The sequence below is a fragment of the Cetorhinus maximus genome, unplaced genomic scaffold (assembly GCF_964194155.1).
Source record: "Cetorhinus maximus unplaced genomic scaffold, sCetMax3.hap1.1 HAP1_SCAFFOLD_145, whole genome shotgun sequence".
Classification (NCBI taxonomy): domain Eukaryota; kingdom Metazoa; phylum Chordata; class Chondrichthyes; order Lamniformes; family Cetorhinidae; genus Cetorhinus; species Cetorhinus maximus.
This window is the reverse complement of record NW_027596139.1, coordinates 795,337-820,603: the sequence shown is the minus strand read 5'-3', so window position 1 is coordinate 820,603 and position 25,267 is coordinate 795,337. Positions and strand designations below refer to the sequence as shown.

General features: G+C 43.7%; 1 protein-coding gene and 1 non-coding gene across 2 annotated transcripts in view; both read left to right on the top strand.

The window, feature by feature from the left end:
- The window catches only part of LOC144672924 (NACHT, LRR and PYD domains-containing protein 3-like), a 305,162-nt gene that overhangs the window by 73,096 nt on the left and 206,799 nt on the right, over positions 1-25,267 (top strand). The window lies entirely within an intron of this gene.
- On the top strand, positions 10,488-10,561 carry trnai-aau (transfer RNA isoleucine (anticodon AAU)). The gene has a single exon. It is a non-coding gene; the product is annotated as a tRNA-Ile (tRNA).

Below are 25,267 nucleotides of genomic sequence, written 5' to 3'. Positions count from 1 at the left end.
AGTGGCATGTAATGTTGAACAATAACCGTTTGTTGGCAACACATAACTGTATGTGTGTGTGTGTGTGTGTGTGTGTGCGCGCGTATGTGTGCTTACTTGCGTGTGTGTGTGTTTTTGTGTGGTTGTGTACAAACTATAGGCCAGACTAAGAGCTATCTCCATGCTGATATCTACTCAAGTCTCCTGATCATGCCTGTCCCATGCGCTAACCTGTCTATCTTAGGTATACTGTCATGTCACTCTTTCTATCACGCTGTGGGCAGTGCTGTTCTCCAGTCTCACATTAACTCTTGCTATGCCGAACGTACTCGCAGTACCGTTCCCTCCAGTCTTAATCCAACATAATTGCATTACAATATTTTTTACAGCTACCCTTTCTCCTTCTTCAAGCCTATGACTTGATAAATTCAGACAGCCTGGAGGCCTGACAATTCTACCAGATCTCGTTCTGGTCACATCTGGAGGGTGTAGGCCCAGTTGTTCTGGGCCATCTTTATTGGTTTGGAGTTGAAAAATCAGAGTATCCTTTCTTTCTGGCACATTTTTTAAATCATTCATGGGATTTGGCAGGCGGCTGGCTAGGCCGGTGTTTATTACCCATCACCAATTGCCCTTGATAAGGTGGTGCTGAGCTGCTTTACTGAACCGCTGCAATGGATGTGATGTAGGTACACCCACTTGACTGTCTCTACCTGATTAACTTAAAAGTATGATAGGAGGTTCTTCTCAACAGATGAGGAGGAGAATCATGTTCCGGCGGATTGTACCATCACCTCCCCAGTCTATGATGCCCGCTCTTTCAAGGTGCCTGGTCCAAACCTTGTCACTTCTGTTTAACTGGAGCAGGTTCTTGGTGCAGTACCTCCTACTGTAGGCAGAACAGTGCATTCTCGGTCCTGAACTTCCTTCTGATCCCTGACTGGCAGAATAACATAGAGATCCAACCTGCCAGGGTTTCGGTCTCCTTACCAAAGGAAGGGCAGCTTTCCCTCACAGAAAGGACAATGTATCTTAATTGGACTGGTTCATGGGAGGAGATGATTGTGTGTGAAGAGGGAGTGTTTAAGCTAGGCCTCTACTCAGGTGACCGGCCTGCTTTGAAAACTTTATTTTCAGTAAGATTTGAATCTCAGAACACTCCAGCTTGGAGAATCACGGGAAACACCAGAGTCAGGAGCTGCGACAAGAGCTCCATCATCTCAGTGCTGACCCGTAGCTCCATTCAAGATCCATCTGCCAACTATATAACTGCAGCAGCTTTAACAAAGACTATTCCAGCTTCCACTACCTCAACTGCTGGTAACATACTTAGCATCAGATCGCTCCTGATTAAGAATTTACTGGCAGATCACAGAGTCACAGTAGCATAAGGTGTCGACAGGGGTGCTTCAGACTCGCCTGAGTTCTGGATCGATGTGATATCGTCCTGTGTTAACGCTGTAAATGTAAATTATTCAGCACCGGGCAGAGATGACAATAACCCCACACACTATCCTTATTACAGCTCTGGTGTGGAAGGTGGGGGCACGATTTAAGTTTCTAACTTTTCACAAAGATACGGCGACGCTTCATCTCCGGCCGCCATCTTATTCTTGCTCCACCAGCTCTATGTTTATTCATCTGCCAAAGTGATTTTTACTGACGTGACCCCAGAATTTTATCTGCTTTCATTTTATGAAGGAGCACAGTTTGATGTTGAACTGAATGAGTCACAGGCATCAACCAATATTCTCTGGGTTATTCGCTTCCCACTCCACAGGGCCCAGCCAGTTCCAGTGTCACGGGGCGAATGGATAAAATTAAAAGCAAACATCTCTGCATCAACCTCTCTGTCTCTTCTCCAGCTCTCTCTCCCTCGATATCACTCTATCTCTCGCTTTCCATTTTTCTCCCTCTGGCTCTCTATGTATCTCTCCCTCTCAACACCCAACATCCCCGCCCACCTTCAACCCGTCTCCCTCTCTCTCGCACACACGTGCACGCGCATACACGCACACACACACGTACACGCGCACACACGCGCACACACGTACACGCGCACACACGCACACACGTACACGCAAACACACGCACACACACACGTACACGCGCGCACACGCACACACACGTACACGCGCGCACACGCACACGCGCACACACGCACACACGCACACGCACGTACACGCACACACACGTACACACACGTACACGCGCACACACACACACGCACACGCACACACACGCAAACACAAACGCACACTGATACTAACACACTTTCTTCCTATTCTGGCCCAAACGAATTGAAACGAAATATTTTCAGGAAAGCCACAGTGACAGCCTTTAAAGAGATTGTTTGGGTGAAGTCGTGGTTCCTTGCCACGATTAGGAAAGGATGGCCAGACAAAACCAAAGATTTTCGATGAGGAAATATGTATCGAGCAAAAGGAAAGAAGTAAAGGCTGTCAGATTGTTTTCTTTTATTCCTTCACCTGATGAGGGCTTGCTGGCTGGGCCAGCCTATATTGCCCATCCTAATTGTCCTTGAGAAGTTGATGGCGAGCTGCCTTCTTGAACAGCCCCACTTCCTGTGGTGTAGGTACACCCAGAGTTCTGTTAGGGAGGGGGTTCCAGGGTTTTGACCATGTGACAGTCAAGGAACGGCGATATATTTCCAAGTCAGGATGGTGAGTGACTTGGACGGGAACTTCCAAGTGGTGGTGTTCCCATTTATCTGCTGCCCTTGTCCTTCAAGGTGGTAGTGGTCGTGGGTTTGGAAGGTGCTGACTAAGGAGCCTTGGTGAATCCCCGCAGTGCATCCTGTAGATGGTAGACACTGTTTCTACCGTCCGTCAGTGGTGGAGAGAGTGAATGATTGTTCGTGGGGTGCCACTCAAGAGGGCTGCGTGGAACTGGACCGTATCAAATTACTTGAGTGTTTTGGGAGATGCACTCATCCAGGCAAGTGGGGAGTATCCCATCACACTCCTGACTTGTGCCTTGTAGATTACAGACAGGCTCTCAGGAGTCAGGGAATGAGTTACTCGTCGCGGGATCCACAGCCTCTGACCTGCTCTTGTAGCCACAGCATTTATATAGCTAGTCCAGTTCAGTTTCTGGTCAATGTTAACCCCGAGAATGTTGATTGTGTGGATTCAGTGAAGTGCAGTCGGACGTCAAAGGGCGATGGTTAGATTATCTCTTGATGGAGATTATCATTTCCTGTCACTTGTGTGCTGTAAATGTTACTTGCCACTTGTCAGCCCAAGCCTGGATATTGTTCAGGTCTTGTTGCCTTTGGCCATGGACTGCTTCAGTATCCGAGGAGTTGTGAATGGTGCTGAACATTTTGCAATCATCAGCGAACATCCCCACTTCTGACCATATCTTGGACGGAAGATCATTGATGAAGCAGCTGATGATGGTTCGGCCGAGGACTCTACCCTGGGGACAATACACCACAAGTGAGAACCATGGAAAATAATAGAAAATTCATTGGGGAAGTGAAGAATAAATACAGGTAGAAAAGGGAGACTGGGAGAATAGACTAGCAGATTTTTTTTTTGCTGTATGGATATAAATATTAATGGTTGTGAAAACAGGAACGGGCCGGATAGGGACTAAAACGGAATTTCGCACCTGGAGCCAGAGGACTTATATTGTGTTTGCCAAGAAAGAAAAACACTGCCAAAGGCAGAGTGAAACACGAGGTAGTTGTGAAATTGGGTGGACGACAATTGTAGATAGAGGAGCCATTATAAACCTGGTTTTAATTAAATGTTGATAATTCACCAGGATTGGTTCAGGGGCAGGGTGTTGAGGAAAGTAAGTTTGGAAATTGCGGAGGGCAGTGGGCCGCAAATTTCCAATCCTGCTTAGTTATAACGGACGATGCTAGAGGATTGTAGAATTGCAAATGGTATACCATTGTTCACAAAATGTAGCTAATTATCATTTCGTAAACCACACACGCACCAGTTTAACCTCAAGTGGTGGAAGAGATTTTGGAAACGATATCCAGAGACAAAATGTATTACCACATGGATAAGTGCGGATTCATTCAGGAAAACATGTCTGGATGTGTTAAAAGCAGTTAGCGTTCAGTTAACTTGATTGTTTTGGGATGAAGACTGTCAGTGGAGCATGGGCACCAAGTCAGCTGAATGATAGGAAACAAAGAGCCGTGGTGAATTGCTATATAATGGGATTCTCCAGCCATCAGCAGTGTCATCAATGCTGTTTTTCTTCAACATAGGACCGAGGCGTCAACTTGGAGGGCACCATTTCAAAAGTTGTGGATGACACAAAACTCAGAAGTGTTGTAAAATTCAGAGGAGGATAATGATAAACTTCCAGAGGACAGAGGCAGGGTGATGGAACAGATGGCATGAAGTGAAATTTAACGCGGAGAAGAGTGAAGTTGTACATTTTTTCAGGGAGGGCGAGGAATGGCGATATAAGGTACACTAGTCAATGCTAAATGAGATGCAGGAGCCGAGGCGGCTGGAGAAATGTCTTGAAGTTGGCAGCGCATGTCAGGAAATTAGTTAAATTAGTGACCGGCGATTCAGAGCAAAATCCAGTGGGTCACTGACTGTGCGGTGAATTTTCAATTCACTCCCAGCATTCGGCGGAGTTGCAAGGAGAGGGAACTGGAAGATCTTTCTACCTGGCTTTCAGTAAGAGATTTGTTGTGTTTATAGCAAATATGGTAACAACTAACCAGAAAGAAAAATAATCCAACTGCAGTTGTCATTTATGCGTTGATCTCAGTGCCAGCTTGTGGCAGCACCGCTTGACAGAAGAGAAGGCAACACTGTGGAGAGTTCTCACTGCTTTCCGCTAGTATTTGCGCTGCGCTGAGTGTCCTTCATAAGAAGTGAAACCGAGTTAAATTTAATTCAAAAACGTTATACGGCGAAAGCGTTGGTTTCTCAGTTAGTGAATTATGTGTCGCCGACAAATATCTGAGCTATGACGTACATTTTGCAATATCGGTGTTTTGTTTCATTCGGACGTGGTTTAAAGTAATTCGCAATAAATTATTACCCTGTTGTACGACGCTTGTAAAGCACATAGAAGCAAATGATTTTAGTGCCTCCAGCTGAACAGTCGATGTAGAGACAGACATTAAGCATGTGGAGAGTACACAAAGAGCTTATCCAGTGAGCAATGGGCGTATTTTCTAGGTGGTGAGAAACAGGGGACCGTAGAGAAGCAAAAGGATTTCGTTCTACAGGTACAGAGCTCACTAATCGCCAGTGCACATGCACAAACAATCATTTTAAGATCTGGACTTCCAGGCTGTCATATCCGAGGTGCCACTCATTCCAATAGATAGACAGACAACTGTCTTAAATCTACAGCTACGCAGATCTATGTAACAGACGGAGTGGCATAAAAGCTACAAGCGAGTTTTGTAATGCAATATTGTGAATTGCATCCCACTATTTTGCTGTGAACATGATTCTGGGGCCGCAAACGCATTAGGAATTCTTTATCTGTGATGGTGCTGCATGATGGTACGAATTGAGGATTCTCAGGATGGTGCAACTGAAGCAGGAGATCAGGCAAAAAGTTCGTGAATTATTGAGAAGTTGTGAAATACATAATACACCTGTCCCTATTTCTCATGTTCCTCCAGACGCTACTCAGAGGAAGCAGCAGGATTACAGTGACCCTGGAGTGGAAGCAGTGCTGATTCCGGAATTTAGTAGGTCACTTTAGAAGTTCAGTTTTGATAATTCTAGATTTGTATAATTATAGGATGGGTAAAGCACAGAAGGTGCCTGTCCGTTCTGTGCTGCTTCTGAAGGAGACGATCACCTAGTGTCAATCCCTCGACGTTTCCTGCAACTTTCTTTCGTTTGCAGGGCAACTAACTGTTTCTAATCTCTTGAGAAAAGAAGAATGAAGGGTGGTTTGATCGAGGTTTCTATCTTGTTAGAATCTAGTATGAGATTAAATAGGGAGAAGCTGCTTCCACCGCCGTTAAGAATGGGGTTGAATCAGAACATATTGTTGTCACTGATTCACAGGGATAGTGTCTCGCCAAACCAAGAGAAAAGCCTGGAAGAACGTTTCACACTTAGAGTAGCTGGAAATCTGCAAATAATTCCTAAAATTCATCGAGAACGCCACATTTTCGAGAAGAAAGTTTTTTTTTTGTTGCAAATCGAAGAAACTTATACGTCTCTTCTGTTCTCTTGAATAATTCAGCATACTTTGCTCTTTTTTCCCGACATTTCAATGGGACTGTACCCTTTGTCCCAAAAGGATGCAATTGGATAAGGACTGGAGCCATGGATCTTCAGATTAAATGTCTGATGCTGTACCGACTCGGCTATCCGGCCTCCATTGAGCATGTTTTCCATAGCAGCCTTCACTGTCTAACTAGAGTTATTACAGCGTCTATTGTTTCCATTCCCTTCTTTGTATTTCACCCCCTAAAACGCGTTTCCCTCACAGACAGACCGGCAGCGTCACTTTGGCTTCATTTCACAAACCTTCCAACTTGCATCAACTATTCGCTCCTAACCAGTGGCGTGTGATGTGATGATTGTTGTTATCCTCGTCTGTGCATTAGACCTTCAAAGGTTTGAAGAGTGTATTCATTTCAGGGAGCTATTAAGTTGCAGAAATTGAAGGGGGAAGCTCTAAAGTCACAGGGATGGATTTCACGAGTGGGTAAATGATTTGTAATGGTGTTTGATGTGGGAAAGTGTAATACCATCCCCTTGAAATCAAGACAGCTCATTCGGAGTAACGTTTAAATAGTGTGAAGCACTAAGTGTAGGTGTCTAAATCGATCTGCAAGCCCGAGAGCATTGATTAAAAAGATTCACCATGCACCCCTCCCCACTCTTTCCTGCATAACGTGCGGTAACATAGATCAGTCAACATCTTCCCTTGCTCTGCTAAACCCGGAATAAATCAAAGTGCTTCCTTAAGTAAACACCTCCAAAGGTAATATTGGTCCATTCGGGCTTCTTAATATTGGCACGTAAACCCAAATGCTTTTTTCGGGCTTTGTTACGTTGATGTAAACTTCATAACATCTGCCTCCAGTTGATGTCTTGCTTGGTTTTACTGATTTAGTTTTGTCACGTTTCTATCTTTATTCCTTCATGTTACTTTCGGACGGTTGCAATGCAGCCATTCACAGCCCCACCTGGACATATCCTTTGTTTCCTTTCCATGCCCATTACAACTCTCTATGGATTTTACATCAAGAAACCTTTTCCCTCCTTCCCTCCACCCTCACAGACATTCGCGTTGTACATCCCGCCCCTTCTTCCTCTCTACAGGATTCACATTTAATATATTTAAATCTTTCTTCACTTCTGATGAAAAGTCATCGACCTGAACAGTTCACTCTGTTGCATCCACAGGTGCTCCCTGACGGGTTGAGTATTCCCAGGATTATTTTTTAATATTCCCAGCAATCACGCTGCATTGTTTTACTGTCTGAAAGGTTGGTAGAATCAGATTCAATCTGAATTTAAAGGGAACTAATTTACAGAGTGACGTGGGAAGCTTGATTGTGGAACAAAATTGACAGTTCTTTCCAAGAACGGGCACAGAGTAGATGGGCCGAGAGGCCTCCTTCTGAGCTGCAGGATTTGATGAATCACGTCTTTAATTTCTGCGTTGACCGGGAGATTAGAAAATGGCTGAAGACGTGAAGGTGATGACCGAATGGTTACAGTTAATTGTCTGATGTTGTGTGCCGAACATGTAATACATGTAAGAGGATTTCAAGCACAGCACAAGTCTATAAATTACTAGTATATTAACTCCTAAAACCCCTAATTAACCTCGCTTCCACTTACACTCCCGTTAAGGAAACAGTAAAAACAAATATATGTAAACAGACCCCAGCAAGTCGACACAATACCCTGGGAAGAAGTATTCAAAGTGGCTATTCCAAGCTTCGGTCTGTGTAGACAGCAGGCTTAATGCACAAATACTGAAGGCTGTTTGCACTTCCCGTCGACCTTAGAATGCCTTCCCTGGCATCGTTCTCCTTTATAAATGTTTGTCTTTTTTAATGTAAACCTCATTGTTCCCATATGTCTTTGAAACTTACCTTTCTCATAATATGAATCATATTGCTAATCATAGTGCTAATATTATCAGGAACATTTGGAAAAATAAACATGCTGATTGCTTGCCTTCTTCGGCTAGGTGCAACATCCAACCATCTCTTTGAAATTAAAACTACTGTGATTTACCCGAAACTGCAAATTCTGCTCACCTCACATTCTAAGACTTCAGCCATGTTTTCCCATTTAGCATTTCAAACCTAGATTCAGTTGATGAGTCAAAGACTCCAGACCAGCTGTTTCCAATTCAATTACATCCCACACACACTCAGAGAAACTAATCAAATCCCACTATTACCTACCTTTACAATAAATCACAATAATGTTACGAGAATTATTGCACGTTCGCGACATCTGGAATTCCCTCCCTTAAGCTCTGTCCCACTTTACCTCTCTCTTCTTCTTTCAAACACTCGTTCAAATCTACCCATTTGGCCAGACAGTTCGTCATTTTCCTAAATACCTCCTTGTGAAACTTCGTTTTAAATGTTGATATATCACGCTCCTTTCAAGCAAATTGGCAAGGGGAGGGGTGGGGAGTTTGTGAAATGCAATAGATACATAGAAGATTCTGCTGTGTTGTTCAGTTGAGCGGTCTTCAAAATTAAATTGTGTGGATCCGTTCAAAGTTAATATATCCCTTCGGTCAGAGCTCGGGTTATGGAATATTGATGAGGGTCACTGCTGAATCTGGGATGGCGAGTTTTATCTAACGTTGGCTCCCATTTTTAGCAGCAGAAACCACAGGATATCCACGTTCATCATGCCGGAACTCCACCATCGATTTGTAATTTGGTAATTTCCATGAGGTGACCAGGACTGCACACAGTACTCAAATTGTGGCCTAACTAATGATTCATACAGCTCCACCATAACCTCCCTGCAAGTATATTTAAGCCTCGTCTAATAAACGAAATGATTCTACTTGACTTCTTAAACACCTCATCGGCCTTTCATGTAACATTCGGGAATCTGTGGAGATTCGCTCCAATGTCCATCACTTCCTCTAAACCTCCCAATACTCTCTTCATTAATTGTGTATTCCCTGCGACCTGTTTGAGTTCCCCAGCTGCATTATATCGCTCTCCCCCGGGTTGAATTCCATTTGGCATTTTTCTGACCATCTAACCAGTCAATTGATATCTCCCTGCTATCAAACCTCCACACTATCAAACACAGCCAGTTTTCTCGTTGCCTAAAAACTTCATGAAGATTCCCCCTATATATTTCCAAATAGTTAATATGTGCCATGAAAAGCGCGGCTAAATATACATGTGGCTTTTGTTTTTCAGGAGAGAAATCTGGTTGGTACAAATCCATCTCCCAAATACCCTTAACGCTGATGTTTTCAGGATTCACGTCGGTGCTCGGGCGCAGTTTTAAATGTAAGTTCTCCATTGGCTCTGCCATGCAGCCCGATAAACAAATACCAATGATCTTTGCAGCAAAACAGTGCAACGGATTTGAAACCTTTGCATTATAACTACACGCCGTTGATTGGTGACACATAACCTCCTGGGCTCAGAAATCAATGCCGCCCCCGTCTAATTCCAACCAATCCCGAACGCTTCGTTATGAAGACAGCCAGAAGAGGGTAAACCCGAGGCAAAAAAAGATTGAGCTCCCCCCACACTGTTGTTCTGCGGCTTGTGAAGCGGCGCTGCTGTATGACTGTTAATCAGATAAATACATCAATCACAGCGGCAGTTGGCCTGTTACTTACCGCTTTCCCAACTTGCTCTGATCGCCTCAAGTCATCGATTGAGAGCCAGGCGGAAATATATTTCTGTTCCCTGACATTGCAACTCCCGCGAATGATAGCATCAAATGTAAATTTCAACAGGCACTCGGTAATTTCTCGTTGAAGCCCCCGCCGTGAGTTTGCCCGATTGTGAGCAACTTCCTTCCAATTCGCCATGAAATCCACACGCTTCAATTCCTACATCCTAGAGATACTGCAACATTTCCACACTATTTTTACTTCAGTGTTTGAAGTGCTTATATATTTTATATAATTTAGCATCGTTCCGAAGACAATTGTGAATGAGCAACTTGCACTGGTCATGCGCGACATGCCCACACCCCATGAAATAGATAGAAAAGAGATTGCATAGATACCAGCCTATTGACGGGAGATTTTGCAGTTTAAGGTTTGCTTTGAGCAGATTATTTACATCATTGACAAGAAGGAGAAGGTATCTGTAGCTGAACAGCTTTGTGAAGATCGGATCATTCAGCAGCTCTGGGAGAAACATACACTCACAGCTCGCTGTTAACCTGAACTTTCAACTGGGCAAATCCGGGAGTTGCAGACTGTGCGCGATCAATCAGCGAGGAAGATTGAGGAATCCTCCACTCACTGCCCGTTGAGTTTGAAAACCAGATACTAGGGGAGTTTCGCCAGCTGGCCGGTTAGCTCAGATGGTTAGAGCGTGGTGCTAATAACGCCAAGGTCGCGGGTTCGATCCCCGTACGGGCCAACGTATTTTATTCGAGTTAGAAGGAATTAAAGCCCGGACCCGGTTCAGTTGTTATTCCTCCGCTGTCACATGGACAGACCGTTTCGAAAAGTATTTCTGCAGCGTTGCAGGCTGTGTTTTTTTTCCTTCCATGCTTCTTCCTTCTGGAACATTTCTGCCTCTAGTTCTGACAAATCCGTCCTTCTTTTAACAATTCTGTGCTACAAATTTGTTGGCGACAAGACAACAAAGCTTTGCTACTGCACAACGGAACACTTGCAAACGACGCTCTGCTCAGCATCTCTGGGGCAAATATATCCATACAGCTCCCTGGTAACCTGTAGCTTTGACTGGGCAAATACGAGAGTTCCAGCCTGTGCGGGATCAGTCAGGTAAGGAAGAATGCTGAATTCTCCACTCACTGCTAGACTGAATTTGAAAAGCAATTGATCAAACTAGGAAACGTGCTGCTTGGCGACCAGTTAGCTCCGAGATAAAGGCAAAATGCTGCGGATGCTGGAAATCTGAAACAGAAACAAAAAATGCTGGAAAAACCTCTTCAGAGTCATACGGACTCGAAATGTTAACTCTGTCTTTCCCTCCACAGATGTTGTCAGACCTGCTGAGTTTTTCCAGCACTTTCTGTTTTTGATCAGTTAGCTGCAATGGTTAGAGGATGATGCTAATAGCGTTAAAGCTCACGGGTTCCATCCCCATTGAACAATGGGACATGGGAAATGTGTGGTAATTCTGTCCCTATTCCAGTTCAGATGCAGTCCTTCTACTGTTCCATAGTTCGAGGTTCAGTTATAATTCCTATACTGTCACATCGGAATGGGATTTCGAATCGGACCGTGTTCTCCTGCCGCATCGCAGGTTGAGCCTTTTTCTCTTCCACACTTCTTGCCTTTGGAAAATTTCTGCCTCTTGTCCTGGCATCTGTCCTTTTTCACACTTCTGTGCAATAAACCGGTCAGCATCATGGCAACAAATATTTTCTCCTGTACAGAGAAACTTGCAGACGAGCAGTGACATCGCTGTTAACTGTGCCCATGCCTGCCGTTCGCTGCAATGCTGCAGGCAAATTACCTCGAGCCAATTTGCAAGTGTCAGTGCAACCAATCGTACTAGCCTACCATAAAGTGATTGCATTGAAGCTATCAACAGCTCTCTACACGACAACAATAACTCGCTTCACAACAATTTCACGCAAATACTGCATCTGTCAGCAAAGTCTATCCATTATCAAATTTCTCAACAGTCAGTCAGCTGCTGGCGAGGCCAAAAAAACATTTGCTGCTTCGAGATATCTTTTAAAAAAGCAACACAATATACTCCTAATTTGTTGTTAATTATTCTCAAACATGCCCGGAACGAAGTAAAATACTGAACCGCGCAAAGTCTACTTCATTGCTGAGCGACTTGTAAGCGACGGATAAACTAGGTCCCTGAGAAGCCAATGTTTTCCCGTCTAACTTGTCGTAATTCCAATCTCTCTCAGACATTCTAGTGACGAAGACACCCAGCAGAGGGCAAACCCAACGCAAAATTAACGTGAGCTCTCCCCACGGTTTAGTAGCTTTGCTATATGACTGTTACTGGGATAGATTTTTGAATCACCGAGGGCAGTCGGCCTGTTATTTGTTCTCTAATTTACTGGTTCCGCAACTTGCTCCAATCGCCTAAAGCCCTGACTGAGAGCCAGGTGGAAATATATTTTAGTTTCCTGCACTTGCAACTTCCCCGGCTTTTACTACCAAATTTAAAATTCAACAGGCATTCGGTCATTTCTCGCTAAAGAACCGCTCATAATTCGTAAAAACTGTGATCGTTTTACTTCTCATTCGCAATTCAGTTCCAATTCCAAGCTTCACTTGCATCATCCTGAGGACAGGGCAACATCTCAAAACTAATTTTACTTCAATGTTTGAAGTATTTTCACTTTGTAAAGTTAGCAATCCTTCTCAAGGCAATTTCGGATGAGCAACTTATACTGGTCGTGGAGGCATATCCATATCTCATGTAATAAATAGAAAAAGAGAGTTTGGATAAGATATCAGCCTGTTGATGGCGAGAAGGTTTTCAGCTTGAGGTTTGCTTTCGGCGGAATATTTTGAACATTCAGAAGGGGAGCGTTGAAGTTGCTGATCAGCTTTGTGAACATCGGAACAATGAGGCATCTCTGGGGAAAACTCATTCCCTTCCAGATCCCTGGTAACCTAAAGCTTTCAATTTACAAAGACGATAGTTCCAACGGTCCGGCTGGTGCGCGGTCAGTCAGCAAGGACTGAGTGTCGATGGTCCTTGGGTCGTTCTTCGGTACCATTCCAGACACAGAATCCGAGTGACCCCCGCCCCCCTGCTGCCTTGATACTGTCTCAAAGAAGTGTACAGGAAGGATATTGAGCGTATATTGTTTTCATGCTTTGAAAAAGTGTCTGCATGTATGACAGGAAAGAATCAAGGCGCATAATACTCAGTCGAAACACATCTGAACATTCCCTCTACATACTGTGATATTTATCTGGCTCTCGCTATCACTGATCTCGTTTCCCTCTTTCTTACGGAGAACCTATTGACAATCATGATTCTCGCCAGAAGAAACTGCGGCCTTTTCAAATTTATATGTCTATATGGTGTCTGGAAACAGCAGATCTACTGATTATGTTCTTCATATATTAGAATATCAAACTTTCAGCAAAGTCTTTACACGTTCACTCCTCTCCAACACTGTCATTGTTATGGCAGCACCAAACTTTAAATTGAACAGGCACTCCGTCATTTCGCGCTGAAGCACCCGTCATAAGTTGGCACTGAAGTGGCCGCCTTACTTCTCATTCGCAATTTAGCTCCATGTCCAATCTTCAATTGTCACTGTCATGGACAGAATTTTAAAGCAAAGTATGTCACTGTGAAAACTGCTACAGTGACCATAACAGCGGTCTCTGTGCTGATCTATTGGGAGAATTTGCCATTTTGATTTGCTCAGGAACACAAATGTTCATTTCTCAGCAACTGAACAAACTGCAAAAACGGGTGATCAACAAACTGATCATTAACAATCTTCACTCGGGTTCCCGCCCTGGCGTGGACTTTGTTTCCATCGTCTTCCGGGGTAGTGGACTTTTCCCATGTTTTCAGGTGAAGTTCCAGGCAGCAGAATTTTGGATGAGCACAAGTATGTGTGGGGTGGAAGATGAGAGGCCGGCCAGGTGAACACTGGAATAGTCAAGCCGCGAGTGGACAAAGACATGGGTGAGGGTTTCAGCAGCAGATAAGCTGAGGCAGGGTCGCAATTGGCCGATGTTCGGGATGTTCAAGTACTGAGTGTTCATCTGATAACAGCCTGTCAGTCTGTCTAATATCATGTAGTTATATAAGAGACATTAGGTGTAAAATGGATAAAGCGTCAGCCATTATTGTCCAATATTAGGATTGTTACTGTATCTGTATCTCTGGAACATTATGTCGCTGCGGGACTTTTCACATTTCACTGCAATCAGAAGGTGACCAAAATGTCCCAGTCTGTGGCCAAGGACTGAGACCCTTTAATGCTGAAATTAGCCCCTTTAGATCGTCCAATTGGGATAATTCCCTGCAGGATATTTGCTGTTCATGAACCATTAATTTCAATAATTCCTGTCACTGGGTTCACTGAGAGGGATGAAGAGTCATTGAACAGACCGGAGTGTCACAGTTGTTCTGTTCCTGACTCTCCCCCTCCCGGTCTTTTAGTGAGGACTCGGTCTCCCAGGGAATGTGTTGTCTCCAATTCCGCCCGATTCCCGTCTTTTAACTCTGAGAGAACTGACAGCTGTCAGTAACTCCAGTATCGGGATCCTGGTGAGTTCATTGTGGTTCAGTGTTTAGACAACACAATAACAAACAAGGTTCACAGAACATATCATAACTCAGATTCAGGAGGGGATCAGATACGTGGGCAATCTGCGCTCTCTACCTTCTGATTCAGGTTCCTGAACGTTGCGGAAAAATAAATGATAATTCTGGAATTGTTGATGTTGTGGTCGTATTAGATGAGGCGTTTTACTTCCCTGTGTCGTGCAAGGTTATCAGAAGATTGTAGGTTGGAGTCCTGCAATTTGTCCTATGTTTTTTTGACGTAGGTAAATTGTCGTGTACAGAAGTTCTCGCACACTTTATGTGTAGAATTCTTTTTTCTAATTCCCTCGGTAAAAACCCTGACTTTAACTCTTTGACGGTGGCACTGGGTCCGAGATTCCCAGTCAGCGGGAATAGTTTTGGGCTGATCTTACTTGTTCAAATTTACAAAAAAATGCATCGAATGCCTCCTGCAATCATGGGGAAGGATCTCGGTAAAGGGACAGTCAGTGCGTTAAATGTAGGGGCTGAGCTCTGGTTTGATGTCGAGAATTGAAGAGGGTTAGGAGTGAGTTCAAAAGACAAACAGATTTGCAGAGGAAGAAAACGGAAAGATTGGCGACGAGGAAGAAAGAGGAATATGAACGGTCTTCACCATCTTTCAAATTTTATTCAATGAAAGATCAAAAGAGAAAATAATCTCTGTGCCAAGGAGCTGCTGATAGTGCGGAGAATAGAAAATAGAGCTGGAATTAGGAGAATCATCGTGTTCACTGAGGGAGAGGAGATGGGATAAGAAAAGAAAAGTTGCGAGGGGGCGGGGATGAAAGGCTGGATCCTGAATAGCTGCCGTCCAAAAACAATGGAAATAAAGGGAAAAAATAAGTTTAATAAATTAATAAAATGGTGGCAGATGTTATAATGTAAATTACTCTATCATGTTACAGACACTGTTTACAAGATACTCGTTGACTGTCAGATTATTAATGAATTCTGCCTCGTTAGTCATTACTAAACCGAATGGGGCCGGCTCCTCTCGGTTTTAAAATACCTTTTTTCAGCAAACTGTCCTGGGTTCAAGCTACCAATTCACTGATTTCACTGAAATTCCGATTCAGCCCAGTTTTCGTGAAAGAGCCAGAGTCGGGTGTTCGGACACACAGGGAACTGTCGGCTGACTGTTGGTGTGAAGGGGCTTTCCTCTCAAGGAACTTTAATATTCCAGGATCTCTAAAAACTACCGCTGTTCCTAAATTTCTGAGACGAAATCTGCACTCTCCCCTGTATATAAAACAATGCCCAAGACATTTCAAATTTCTTCATATGATAGACAATGCCTACTCCCCTTCGGGGAACTGAACCCCGGTCTCCCGCGTGACAGGCGGGGATACTGACGACTATACTAACGAGGAACTGCTAAACTGTGGCACAGAGTAGATAAACCTGGGGTTAACTTCACTCAGTAACAAATGAAAATGCTGAAGTGGCAAAATGTGGGACTGGAGGGGGCTTCCATTAGTTGTTTCCGAGACTTCTGATTGAAGTCGCTGTAGTTCAATTGCTGTCAGGAACTTATGATGCTTAATAACCCACAAATTGATATTTGTAGAATGAAAGAAATTAAATTGTCCTCCGATCAGCACATTCATATCGTGAAGCATGCATCTTTTCTGTAGTGTCTCGGTTTATCAATGGGAAAATCTGACCGCCAGTGAGATCCGCGGATGTAATACTCACATCAAACTTCCAGGGAAGTTGTCAATATGGGGAATTGTCAGTGAATACGCGGCACACGCCTATGCTCAATAATGCGCACGACTGAGGAAAAAATGTAAATTCTGCACCTGCAGTGAAAGTCTAGGAGAGTTCGGAGACAATGAAAATATCATCAATTCAGGTTATCTGTTTTGTGGCAAATCCTGGCAAAATAACACTCCTTCTGACCCCATTTTGGGACTTTTAATAATGATAGGGATTTATTTTTCCTCTTGAAACATTTCCCGACCAGGAACCCAATGAGGGGGAAAAAAAAACAAATGTTAAAATGAAAGGTGAATAAATTTATGTTCACCCTGCAGTGATGGGGGAATTCCCCCCGCCCCCTGTCATTATTGTGTCCAGCCTACTGCTGGGCCGCCGTCTTGCATTTGTGCAGCAGCTGTTTATTATTTGATTCAGCTCTGTCTCTCCCGCCACTGGCTCTCCATCCTGTCGATGGTGCTGTCTCATGAACTCCGAGAAGGTAACGCATTCGCTTATTAAAATCACAAGACAGAGGCTCTTTGAGTGAAACATTTGGACCCAGGCCAAGTGTTTAGTTCACCACCCAGCAGATCCTGGGAATTACATGCAATGCATTCACTTGCTTTATAAATGCCTGGTTACTGGTTGATATATGCACTCATCCTTGACTGTCTCAATGACCTTCAAGGGTAAAGGCTTCCTCTCGTCTGCTGTAGAAGCTGCGCCCCTGCAACTTGAGTTGTGCAGGACATCACTAGTGAAGAGTGCATGTACCAGGCGGCTTATAACCAGGTTTCTCTTTTCTACATTTTTTCCGATTTTTCCGGTGCTACAAAACACATTTGACGATGTTGCAGTTCCACCTTCTCGTGCCCAGGGTTCTGAAAGTTAGGGAATTAATTTGAGACCCTGATAGTCGGATGGCTGCAAATGTCTGTTGCTGCTAAAACATGATGGGATGTGAAAACTAGACAATGTACTTTCATTTCCTGAGTGAATTGTACTTGCGTCAAATCTCCTTTCCCACTCCCATTCCTCAATCCTGCCTCCAGCAGGGATCCTTTGTGTGAAAATGGATTCTTGAGGGCCCTGTAACTTTGTAATTTCGGCATTCATGTGTGGTTGATTGGCAGTTACCCCCTGAGGTCTGCATAATGCTAGGAATAACTGCTGGTCTGTTTGTAAAATATTTTTAAAAATGTTTCAATGAGGGACATTGAACCATCGTAAAGAGCGAGTCAAAGCGTGATCTCTGCGATTTCTCATTTAAATTCCCAACCCGGAGACAAGAATCATTCATTGGCATCGATCAACCTCAAAGCTTCGAGGCTGAGCTACGCAGGCCACTATATGCCTTACAGAGCGGTAGAACAAGGACTTTCTTCATTCTCTCCAATGTAACATCCCTGACAAGGCCGGCATCCCCATCCCTTGAGAAAGGTTAAGAGTCAACCACATTTCTGCAGGTCAGACTGGGTAAGGACAGCAGGTTTCCATCCCTAAAGGACATTTATGAACCTGATGTTTTTTTTTACAACAACCGATGATAGTCTAATGTGAGTCAGCATTATTTAATTTAGTTTTATAACCCAGAATTTCTTAAATGATTGTAAATTCGATCAGTTGCCGTAGTTGGATTTGAACCTGCGTCCCCTGAATATTAACCTCCCTGGATTATTAATCCAGTCACATGTCCAGAGAAAAAGGCCAGTCAATTAATGTAGGCCCCAGTCTCTCTGATCCACTGCTTGTGAGCATATTCTCGGGAAAGTCGAGGGTGAGAACATGATTAGACCTCTCAGTTTGACCTAAGTTCACATAATGGAGGGAGGGTTCCACAAGCACTCACCCACTTTTCATTTTCAGACCTGCTGTCAATTGCCACTGTCCATGCCCTCCAAGGGACCAAAAATGCCCCGCATGAGATGTAGCTTTCCAGGATTCATAGCTTCAATGTAAAGAGGAAACTCGCAGATTACTTTATCTTGCTCTCCAGATAAATCCAAGGGCTATAATTTCAGAAGCCGTGGAGGGGTCCGGGGAACGGGGGCGGGGTGGGGGGGATGATCCACGTGAATTTCACTACATTCAATATCAGGATCTCTATTCACACACATCTGTTTTCAGGCGCCTCAAACAATTCATCATAATGTGCAGGGTCCCGGCAATCACACACTGTAGAGGAAGCTGCTGATTTGTGGGGGGCAGCATGGGACAGAGAATTCTTACCCAGCTTGTCACACAGAGGACATGCTCGTACCTTGGCCCAGCTGTTCAATTAAGCCCGCGGTCTATCGTTCTCTACACACAGGATAACATTCTCCTGTCTCACGGCTTCCATTTCAGTCTGTCACACTCGCTGTCTCACCACTGGAATGTCTGGATCTGTGTAAAGTGGTGTTCGATCTGCGATGCTCGACTGCGCATGTCCATTACCCACCAATGTAAGTTCAGCTGTTACCAAGTGAAGTCCAGCAGAATGTGGCTGTGAAAGCAGCTGGTGAGGGGCTCTGTGTCTTATTGGCCTGATGTGGCTGTTATCATTCTGACTGGGGGTTAAACGTTGAGTCTCAGCCTCCTGCTGCCTTTCCTCCTTCCCTCTGGCTGCCCCACTCGGCTCCTTTCCGCTGTCACTGTACAGAGTGTCGGTTTTCACTAATGCTGAGCACTGCTCGGTTTCACTGGTGGAGGATGATACGGTCCTGGTGGGAGATGGTTCCTCCTCCCCTCATCCTCCAGCTTGGCCATTATCCCTGCAAACAGGAATTCACCAAGGCTCCTTAGCCAGCTCCTTTCAAACAAACCACCACGACCATCTAAGAGGACATGTGCAGCAGCGACATGAGAACACCCGCAGCTGAAAGTTTCCCTCCAAGTCACTCAACATCCTGACTTAGAAATATAACACCGTTCCTTCTCTGTCACTGGGTCAAAATCCGGGAACTCTCTTCCTACAAGTACCGTTGTTGTACCTACATCACAAGGACTGCGGCGGTTCAATAAGGCAGCTCACAACCACCTTCTCAAGGGGAATTAAAGATGGGCAATTAATGCTGGCCTACCCAGCCAAGCCCACATCCCGTAACTGAATAAATTTAATTATTGGTAATCAATTCCTGGAGTTGCACTTGGAACCAGGGTTTCTGGCTGAGTCCAAAAGACCTCACATCTACTATTTTAGAGGTTCTGTATAAACGCGACTTGATGTAGTTAATAATAACACTATGACTGATGGAAATGCAGTGGTGAAGTGGGGGATTTGAATATGTAGGAGCTCTAAGCAAATGAGTTTGTCATATCATCCCTTAATCTACTCTAACCTTCTCTCCCCCTGTATTAATCATTTGATTCCGCAAATATTATTAAACCTATGCTTTGTAGTTAAAACTTTTAGTTCCCGGAAGTATTTTATTTCCAACCATGTGGCGTTGTGAATCGTTGATCTTTAGCATAGCTGGAATTCAATTGTGCCACAGTTTAATAATTGAATTCAAGCCTATTAAAGCATGACATACAGGAAACGTTCCTTATTTCTGACTGGGGCTTGGAGGGAGGGCGTGAGGCTGCGGGGTGCGGTGGGGCTACCGGTATGTAGCGGGACCACTGCATTTTCAAGATTGAGATCAATAACCTAGACATGGGTGTGCAGGGCATAATTTCAAAATTTGAGGATGGTGCAAGACTGGAAGTATTGTGAACTGTGAGGCGGATAATAATATACTAAAATAGGGTATAGGTAGGGGAAGTATGGAATAGGAAGACACAAGGCAGGTGAAATTTAATGTACAGAAATGTGAAGTGATACAGTGTGGTCAGGTGAACGAGGAGCCGTGACATAAAATGATGGTCCTGATTCTGATTGGATGCAGGAGCAAAGGGACGTGGGTGTACAGGTGCATACATCATTGAAGGTGGCAGGGCAGTTTTAGAAAGCAGTCCTTCGTCCTGAATACTCGGCTTTATAAATCAGGGCATAGAGAACGAAAGGAACTAAGTAATTAACCTTCATAAAATTGTGGTTCAACTTAAACGAAGGTTTTAGAAAGAGTTCAGAAAAGATTTACGAGAATGATTCCAAGGATGGGAGACTTCAATTATGTGGATAAATGGGCGAAGCTGGGGCTGTTCTTCTTCGAGAAGAGAAAGTTGAGAGGAGATTGGTTAGACGATTCGGGTGGAGAAATTATGGTCATGTCTTAAATTGTGTGGAGGTATAAAGCAAATTATTCCCTATTGTATAAAGAACCTGAAAACGTTAACTCTGCTGTCTCTGTTCACAGAAGCTGTCAGGCCCGCGGAGGATTTCCAGCATCCTCTGATTTTATTACAAATATCTGTAAGGACAGCTGTGGCCAGTCTGTATGGTTCAGAGAGAGGGAAGATTCACCCGCCCCCCATCCGCCTCCCATTTCTTCGTCGCTTTACAGAACAAACCCTGGTAGGAGTGAAATACCAGTTATCTTTCGTTTCTGTGGCCTGTTTTGGGGGCAATGATAATTGTGCAAGACGAGTTCACCGTTTACGAGCTCGATGCGTCACTGCAGGGTTGACAATGAAAATTATATTGACACGGAAATTGTTACAGGCGTCACCTCCGATGCTCTAAATCCAGTAACAACTTCTGCAAACGCAAGTTAAATTCGGATGACACTCGCCACTCACAATGGCTTTGGTTTATGGCAGGTAGAATGAAGAAACATGATTTAAATGAAAGAACTAGTGACCGCTCGCTTCTTAAACATAAGGTGTCTTTCCACCTGGTTGCGAGATAAAGAGAGCAGAGTCCTTGAATTAACTGCTGTCAAATGCCAAAAGTGGCTGCTTTACAACAAATTTACCACATTTTAAGTGATTAGTCATGATTGAGACACAGGTGGGTTTTGTGCTCCTGCCCGCTATATCTTCGATAACATTGATTGCTATTGGCAGATTGGTGCATCTTCCCCTTGCATCTGCATTCAAGTGTAACAACCACATTTAGCTCCCCTCTTGAAAGCGACCATTGTCCTTCGTAAGGCAATTGTACTTAGGTGAATTATTACTGTTTTGTTCGCTGTCAACTGGGGAGATACATAATCGATCTATCGCCAATTGGAAGCAGTAATATTCTCCATAGCTTGACTTTTCAATTTGTGACTCCATTTTGTGTTCAGTTATAAGGTGTAAACGTCAATATTAACTGTGCATATTCAAGGATAAAATGGTTCCTGCTGCATTAAGTTTGAGCGAGGAATAGATTTATCTGCCCTATTAGCATTTTTTTTCAGTGATATGTCATGACACCCTTTCATTCTCCAAGCGCAGTTACAACCTAAAAGTATCTTTTCATTTTCCTTATTTCTTTTTGTTTATGCCCAAGGGTACTTGTGCCATGATACTTGGCCAAAGCATTATAAATGCTCCTAAAGTGAAATAGAGGATTGTAGGCAACATCACTTTCATATAATAGGGGCTTTCCCAATTTTACTCAGAGTGCTGATTAAAATATTAACTCCGGCAATGCAGAACATTACCTTATAATCAGGCGACCGGATTTCGGAAAGAAATAAAACAAAACAAGAAAAAAAAATCCTTGGAGGCACTGAATCACCCCCAGCAATGTGTCAGGGATGTTATCACGAATTACTTTGAGTACAGGCCTCCGCAGTAACATTATAGTGTTACAGCTAGAAATGTTAGAATGATTCTCTGCACGGACACAACTATTATTGTTCGTGTAGGGGCTTCCCCAGTGATGCTGCGATAGTGGATATCTGAAATTTAAAGGTCAATGCTGACCATTGCCTGAAAAATAAACTCTGATTCACTCTACGCTGATGCTACAAGATCTCCTGAGTATTCCCAGCATTTTCTGTTTGTATTTCAGGACAAAAAAATTTGGAGCAGGGCATACAAATGTTTGAGTGGAGACTTCATGAATAATGATAGGTTAAAATCAGCACCGATAATTTTCTAAATTTTCTTACTATTATTGTTATAGTAGGTAATGTCTAGTACTGTTGACTGACAGCAAAAGCATAAATACACGGACATATCCAGTATTGTTAACGTTCGAGCAATATCATCGCCAGTCATAATAACGCCGAGTCATCACGAGGTATCCACACAGAATACAATAGGTTTAAGTTGTACATTACAGTCTATAACAGGTTTACATTCTGCAATGGCTGAGTCCAGATCGCACCAGAATAATAAGAAGCTCCAAGAGACCAATACTCTTCAGGAGGAACGTCCCTTTCAACATTCAAAGGTGGCATGCGCAGAACACATCACCTCTGGGGTTACTTTCCGATCATTAATTTTATTTGACGAAGTTTCTGGAAATGAGCTGGTCAATCTTCCCATTGGCGGACCGGGGTCTCTGACGAGGTAAATTAGCCGCTTGTTTGTTAAGTGACTATAACTAATACGAATTATTAAATGAGCTGATTTCATCAGTCGAACAGGGGTTGGCCTATAAAGGGGGAAACAATTACGGTTCTTAAATACAATCAGAAAACTGAGTGAAATCTCGCATCCTTCTAAAAAAAAATGACCCGGCCAACGATTCTACAAGTAACAGATGTTTACTATCCAATTCTCGCAGCCTTTGGTATTCCCGGTAAGTCAGTGTTGTCTAATAGCTGTTTGGTTTCACTGTTAGTGATTATGTAGCTGATTGAAGGAATGTCTCACTGCCGAGTCATTTCACTGCCAGGATAAATTGCTGAATATCAGCGGGAACCCTAGCCGTTCACAGGGCCTGTGAGCCGCGGTAATGCTCAGCAGATCCTCACAGTGAAGGAGAATTTGGCTAATTTCCCGCCCCCACAAAACTAAAGCATGTGTTGCTTAGTGTCAATGGCCATCATCTCATATGTAATGTTGCCCATTCTCTACATTACATTGCTAATTCCTAGTACTTCAGCGCCCTCCACCCAGCAGTCGGCGGGAAGTTATTTTGAGGAATACGAAGCTATTCCTCATTCCTCCCTGGCAGCGAATCTTTCCGGATCCACCGCCTACCGTTCAGTTCCTGAGCGGATCCTTCAGACCGCTTATAAAGAAGCAAAGGCCAACGTTTTGAATTACATTGGATAGTGTATCTTCATCTGAAGGTTTTATTTGAATTTATTGCGTCCTGTAATGGATTGTAAATTATATTGAATGCCGCTGGCATCGGATACTCTTCCCGAGATAGTCATCTCCAATTAATCAGAAAGAGCCGAATGTAAAATTATTTTTAGTGTAACATGGAGCCCAGTGGCAATTTATCAAATTCACTCGGTGTATCACTTGGTAACGGCCCGATGACAGGAAGGTTGTTTGAAAGGAAATATGCATATTATTTGACTGTTGAAATTCAAGAAGATATAAGAATATCCCACTTTCCATTTACGAAAGTTATATCGGTAACTGGACTGCCTCTGCAAGGTGCTGACGGCTGAGTTGCGCTGGACAGTTCCATGCAGCCTCAATCTAGCGACAGGGACAATGGTCAATGAAAGGGAATCGGGCGATATGTATGCCGGACGGCTGATCCGATTTAGCCAGTTTTACGCTGTTGTCCGAAGTCACCATTGGCCCCAGTTGAGGCATCAATGCATTAGGGTCGGTGGTAGTGGGAGGGGTTTGGAGCTACTCTCCGTTACTATTTTCCAGGCTGAATTCGAGTGACCCTTCTCTCAGCATCATGAAAATATCAGACTGAAATTTAGCGGGAGGACAGCAGAGACCCAGTCCCGATACAGTGTTTCTCTACACTGAGGATCAACTCTCTGAAAGAACCGAACTTCCCCTAAGGACCCCGATGGAAGAAGACAATGGACAAAAATTAACTTTTTAAAACATTTATTGTAAAAAATCAAACCAAAGTCAAAAAGTATATAATTAGCTTCTAATTGTATTCAGTAGAAAGTATTGATTATTGTTGAAGTAACTGATACAACAATGATAAGTCTCACGGATATCTCAGTTAGCCCACAGCCCACATATGGCACTGTGTTCAGTCCTAATGTCTCTCACAACTCCATCTTGCTCCAGCAGTGCTCAACCACTGTTCTTAACGTAAGATCTGATTCTCAAGTGGCCTCCAACAACCACTTGAATGCAATCCAGCTACACGGATATGATTATCGACAGCAAGCCTACTTCTGTGTGGCCTGTTTCACTGGGGTCACAACAGTCCTGATAGCGGAGTTTTCCCAGAGGCTCTGTCACTCACCATTCAATAGCGCTCTCGTGTACAGTATCATTAGCTCTGTGGCTCATAGCTTTTCTCAGGTTTTAGTATTCTCAGATTGCTCCCATACACAACTTCAGCGAGAACCACTGAGCCTTGGCGGCTTCTGCTGAAAAGGAATTGAACTTTTTAGACTCCTGCTTGTTCTGACCACATGGTGAAACCCGATCTCCCAAACTGTTTACACTTCCCAGCCAGTTTCCAATCCCTTACCAATTACATGCGCACATTCATTTCTCAGAATTCCGGTGTCCAACGAAGAGATCCCTCCCCCATAAATCTGGTTCCGTTCTCTGTTTCAGCGAGGGGCCAATCTCAAAAATACTCCCCTCGAAACTATTTAATCACAATAGAGTGCATATTCGTTTATTTATTTTCGGAGTTTCATCAACACTGGCCAATGTTATAAATTGGACACATGTATATAACGCTGGGTAGAAATGCACAGGAACATTTCCAATAATATTCTGTGGAAGGTATCTGAGTGTCCATGTTACCTACTTTCTCTCCCTTTTTCCCACAGCGAACCTTATGACAATCGTGATTCTCTCCAGAGGAAATGGCGGCCTTTCAAAATGTATTTCTTTCTATATGGTGTCCATGGCAATAGCCGATTTACTGGTCATGCTCAACAATGTTCTCGTGCATAAAATCCTGAGTAAACGTTTTCCACATATAATCCTGTCCTATACACCCATTTGCAAGTTCATAATGTACTCAATTAGTACCAACCTGTATTTGTCGGTGTGGTTTACAGTCTCCTTCACACTTGACCGGTTTATGTTTATATGTAGCCACAAGTTTAATACAAGGTATTGCACAGTGAGAACTGCGGCTACAGTTCTAACAACAATCTGTGTCCTCTCACTTTTACATAACATTCCAAACTGGTTTGCATTCGAACCTCTGAGAACAATTAACAA